General features: G+C 45.3%; 1 protein-coding gene across 3 annotated transcripts in view; it reads left to right on the top strand.

The window, feature by feature from the left end:
• The window catches only part of LOC116073947 (lymphocyte antigen 6A-2/6E-1-like), a 46,242-nt gene that overhangs the window by 16,053 nt on the left and 24,376 nt on the right, over positions 1 to 5,813 (top strand). The gene's annotated exons all lie outside the window — the stretch shown is intronic.

Here is a 5,813-nt window from a genome sequence, read left to right as displayed (position 1 = left end):
GAGGGGACAGAGTCTGCAGTGCCACAAGGACTGGAGAGAATGCCTAGGTGGTGTAAAATCACAAATGGGTGAAGCTTCACGGCAGGAAGTAAGGCCTGGTGGACATGACTGGTTACCTGGCCTTGGAAGAGTCCCTGAGTAAGGGCAAAGGTAAGGATCACAGAGAGGGTCTAGGAGACTGATTGGCAGCTTAAGGCTGGATAGGCTGAGTGGGCTCCACTGGGCATGAAGAGGGTGTCCAAGAAAAGAAGGAGGGTGCTGGGAGGCCCTTGGAATGGGACAGACAAATTAGTGTAGTCTTGCTGGGATCACATGACTGGACAGAAACAATTTCAGAAGATGTATTTGGCCTTTAGTTTCAGCCTGTCATGGCGGGGAAGACAAGGTGGAGCCCAGCTCCCTCCAGTGGAAGAGTATGGTGAGGCTGCTGCTGTCAGGGTGAACTAGAAAGCTGAGAGGGTTACTGGGACCAGGGTTCACGTGGAACCTTGAAGCCCCATCCCAAACATCCTAAATGTTCCACAGCCTCCCAAAATATTCCCACCAGCTGGTGAATAAGGTTTAAAACCTGACCCCACAGGGGACATTTCTGATTCAGTCTCTACAACAAGTGAGCCTATGGGTGGGTGTGGTACCTCATTCCCAGATCCTTCTATCTGCCCACTCTGGTCCACACACACCTACCTGCCTCCCTGACCCTGTTCTCCAGGTTTCTATACCATACTCTCAGCTAAGGTGGCTGGGGGTGGGGGTGAGGTACTTTAGAGCCTCCACCCAGGATTCTGCTGTTTCTTCCTAACCAGTGATATATGTCCCATAATCTTTCTGTGACCTGGCATCTCTGTTCCAAGGGTACTTGACTAACAGAAGACCTTCTCTGCAGTTATTGATTGTTCACACTGAGTGGAGCTCCACTACCCACAGTGACCAAACAGTAGTGCCATATCCCCTGCTTAGTGACCCAGGGTGGTGTTTGAGGTCTCTGGGAGTCTCTGGGTACAAGGCCTGGCATATCCGCATTGGCTTATGCCAAGGAAGCAGGTACTAAGAGGACCATCCAGCCATAATAAAATGGGCTGGGTGGCTCCTTGGAGCCACATTCTCCTGAAAAGGATTACAAATAAGTATTACTTGGGTTCTCTGCTGGTGAGGCAGGATTTGAGTTGGACAAGGCCTTTCCCATCCCAGATGTGCTTGACCGCGTACTAAGATGCCAGCCAATCAACAGTCATCAAAGTCAAACTGAGACGGTTGCTTTGGAATTCTTTGTCTCACATCTATGATGACTAAGGATGTGGACACATGAGTATGTGAAGAGAGAAAAATTTTACCAAGAAAAGAGCAAGTGAGTCTCCCACCACGGGGAGGAGCCAGGGAAGACAACCTGAGGAACCATGGGTGGCGTTTTTTTTTTTTAAAAGAATTATAGCTAGAACTAGGCAAAGACTAGTGCAATTTTCTTGAGATGAATTAATCCTCCAGACACAGCCTAGGCCAAGTCAATGCCTCTCTGGCCCAGCCAGGATATATCACACACTACTGAGGATAATTGCAAGGTAAACCCTCTCCCTGTCCAAGTCTGACTTGCTTCCTTAGCTGCTCACGTTGACTCATGTGCTCACCACATCCATCCTGACACACACTGCCTGTCACAGGCTGACCCAGTCGTGGTCCCTCAACCCAGGGAGAATCAGGATTCCAGTAATCAGGTAGGCAAGGAGTCGGCACAAAGACACGCAGACACGGAAACAAGGAAGTGTTGAATCTGAGTGTGATTTCTCAAAGTGAGCATCAGACTTTTATGGCCAGTACAAAAGAAAAAGAAAATTCAGGTGGCACAATGGTCAAGGTACACGGAGGTCATCTGAAGCACAATGATTCTATAGAAAAGTATATACGTGTAAATTGGCAGGAGTTGGGCAGCAGCCTCATCTATAGTCAGGGTAATCTTAGAAGCCAGGTGTAAATAGTTTCCATTCTAGTCTATGTATAACCCATGACCACTTCTGTGTTAGGGAACACCAAGGGCCTCCAGGAGACTAGCTTCCTTGAAACTTTTTACCTCAGGGACTGCTGTCACGCAGACTCCACTGGAGTGGGTGTGGCAACTGCCAATCACAGAATTTGCAGGTTAATCCTGATCCCAGACTTTGGCTTTTGTTACTGGTCATTGATAAATTATTTTCCCTTTGTTCCCATGTTTACATGGCCAGATTGTAGTTTTACCATAGGCCTTTTCTTGCTATTTCACTGGGTGAGTTGGCTCCTGTCATTCACATTTTAATTTGCCAACCATGATGCTAGTTACCCATATACATGTCTCTTTCAACCAAGTAGAATGCCAATTCCCAGAGATGTCTTGGGAACCTAAATTTATTTGACCCCTACTCAAAATGCAAGTCTTATTCCAAGTTCTGGAGAGCTCTTAGTGTCACTTCAAGGTTATTGGCAAGATTTTGATATTGGGCTAGGACAAGGAAGCAGGCTGAAGATCTGGATCGTTTTGATAAGTCCCTGAATACCACTGGACTGTGCTTATTGTCTTGTTTGTTTCTTGACTATCTTAGTTTATGCTTGTTTGATCCTTACATACTTTATTTATGCCTTAGGACTGGCCACATTCTTTGTATGCACCTAGAATGATATAAAAGCAGATTTGGAAAAACATAAACCTGCATCAGCCTCAGAACTGGCTGGAGTCATGTCATAGTGTTGTCTAATTGTCTTTTTCTTTTCAATCCTCACCCACTCCCTTGAAACTCTGTTGACTGACTGAGCTGGCTTGGTCAACAAATAGCTTCTTCTATTTGTGTAGGTGTCTCTCTTATTTTGGGGTCCATCCCAGGGACAAAAAACATGAAAGCTTATACATAGATGCAGGAAATGTTGCCAGGCAGTTGGTTCAGTTTAATCTTATTGTGACTAACTATACAAAGCAATTCTAACTGACGTCTACTGTGATTGGTTTCAAGAACACCAAAGCACAGAACATAACAGAATCTGCATTCAACCAGAACATGAGAGTGTTTCCATTCTTTTCTTAAAAAAAAAAAAAAAAACTTCAATGCAACAAAAACTTTAATAACATTTTTAACAGAGATTCAGTTATAATTGACAGTTGTAATTTCTAAACTTAAATTTGGGCAAATGGCTAGAGTGCAGAGTAATGCCATCATAGCCTACTGGGAATACAGACTGAAAAGTTAAAGGCCGCCCCTCAGACAGAGGACCAGGTACACGGTCGACTCTTCCTGGATGTTGTAATCAGAGATGGTGCAGCCATCTTCCAGCTGCTTGCCTGCAAAGATGAGACTCTGCTGGTCAGGTGGGATGCCCTCTTTATCCTGGATCTTGGCCTTCACACTCTTGATGGTGTCACTGGGCTCCACTTCCAGGGTGATGGTCTTGCTGGACAGAGTCTTCAGTGAAGATTTGCATTTTGAACTTTTAATGAATGTGATGAAATCACAAACCTCCCAGTGAGTGGAAACACGCTCACGGAAGGACCACCAACATGGACAAAGCCTCTCATAACTGAGAAAGTTTCCTAGTAACAGCGAATGAGAAAATTTCCTTATACCATCAGTAATGGCACAAAATGCCAGGCTACATAGGTAATAGTTACTAAGCTATAACATTGTACCTAGGCCTAATCAGTTTGGTTTATTTACTGTGGCAGGGTAACTTGTCTAGCATTCACGTCTTAACTTTCAATCAGGATATCAGTCAATCATGGGCCTGTCTCTCTCTCTCTGCCAAGCAGGATGTCAGTCACCCAGGGAGGTCTTAGAAACTTTAACGTTATTTGACCTGTATTCAAAATGACTTCAGTTTGGTTCCTTCTTATGATAGTACATATGGTATTAATGGACCATTTTTACCACTCATCCTTGTGACACTACCACCCATTTCTCTTCCAACCAGTATTCCTTCCATGAACACCTTTCTTTCTGCTTTTAATTTCAGGCTCATCCACAAATTCCTTTCTGCATCAAGACCTAGGATCTGATTTTACAACCCTGGAAGGTCCTGAAAGGGGGAGTGGGGGGGGGGCTTTAGGCTGCTGCTGACACTGAAAAGATAGCCTAGAAGAATTGGACAGTGCTCAGCTAGACCCCACTATGATGAGGACTATTTTACTATGCCTTAACCTCTAACCTCTAACCTCCAACCTCTGTCCTAATTCTACCTCACATTGGGACTCAAGAAGTCCTAGGGTAACAACCTACTGATTTATTAAATCTCCTTCTACTGTGTGTGTGTGTGTGTGTGTGTGTGTCTGTGCATGTGTGTGTGTGTGTAGACTTTAAAACAGGCAGCAGAAATAATAATAAGGGTGAGGAATGAATAAAATTCTGATGATCCTGGTTTTAATACCAGTGCTGGGCTAAGACTTCTAGAGTCTGACCCAGATCATTTTATTTTAACCGTATTTAATTAAGCACAGCACACGTTGGGGAAGTATTCAGATAACCATCACCTCAGCCCCATGAGTACAGCAAAGCCTAAGACATGTTTACATTGAAGATCTTTACATATAGCTTCATCCATAAGATGGTTTCTTGTTGACTTAGAAACAATGCCCAAGATAAAGGCCTAGGAAGAAGAACTGGGCTGAGGTAAATGTAATGCCTGTGTGTGTCAGGGTTGGCCTGGTTCAAGGATTAGATACTCACTTAGGCTGTTGTAAAATACAAATGATATCTCTCACAAGTATGAATTTTATAACCTAGAAGCCATGGTTAAGGGTCAAAGGGAACTGGTGTGGGATAAGTAAAACATAAATTCTTGGAGATGCAGGCCAAGCCTTGGCTCATCAGACAGCAGAAGATCACCAGGTAGTGATCTACATGAACTACATCCAGTCCTGGCATTTCAGGAGAGGTAAGACAAAAGCCCCTGCAGGAAATGGCTTCCACCTCTGGACTAAGAATCTGACATGGCAGCCCCTACCCTCCATTGATTGCTCATCTCCTGGGCTTCCCCACCACAAGCAAGTGCTCTTTGGAAGTGCCCTGGACTGATGTGTGCCTTGATGGAGCTTCTACACATGCATGAGCCCTGGATTCTATCTCCACCAATGTGGGTAGGAAGGGGGAGGAAGGCAGCTGAGGAGAAGGTTACATAAAGAAGGCACAGTGCAACTAGTGCTCACAAGGCAGAGAACAGGGGTCTAATCCAGCCAAACCACAAGCTCTGGGATCAGCAAGAGACCTTGCCTCTGCAGATAAAGCACAGTGATCTTTATCCCCCTCTCTCTTCCTCCAGCATCAGCCCTGAGGGAAACCCACCCAATCCAAGATCAACCCATTCTGAGCTGGCTAAATTAGATAGCTACTGTGGCCTGCTGAAAGGGCAGAGATATAACTGGCAAGCAGGTCTTGGTGGTCTCAGTGTAGCAAAAGAAAAATGGAGATCTAGGCTAAAAGAACAAAGCATTTATTGGACTCAACAGGGAGACATTAGCAACACAGGTGGGAACCCAGCAGGACTCCAAATACTTGTGTGTAAATGGTGATGGCATCATACCTTGGAATTTTGCCTCTTCCATGTGCTGGCCACATGCCTTCAGGGTCAAGAGTAGCAAGTCATAACAAAATAACATTTCTGAAAGCCCTAGGGAGGAGTGGGGCACCTACTCAGCAGGGGCTATAAAGTTGAAACAAGGTGTTCCACACACTACCCCCTCACATAAAGATAAAAGGAAAAGGGTGGGGTCGTTGGGAGGACCATCACAGCAAGGTGTGCAGGAGGACTGAGCCCAGGCTGAACAGAAGCACCCCTGCCATGGTCCAGGTGCGGCCTCCAGTGGG

Source organism: Mastomys coucha, unplaced genomic scaffold, assembly GCF_008632895.1.
Source record: "Mastomys coucha isolate ucsf_1 unplaced genomic scaffold, UCSF_Mcou_1 pScaffold11, whole genome shotgun sequence".
In the NCBI taxonomy this organism is placed as follows: domain Eukaryota; kingdom Metazoa; phylum Chordata; class Mammalia; order Rodentia; family Muridae; genus Mastomys; species Mastomys coucha.
This window is presented reverse-complemented; position numbering and strand designations above follow the sequence as displayed.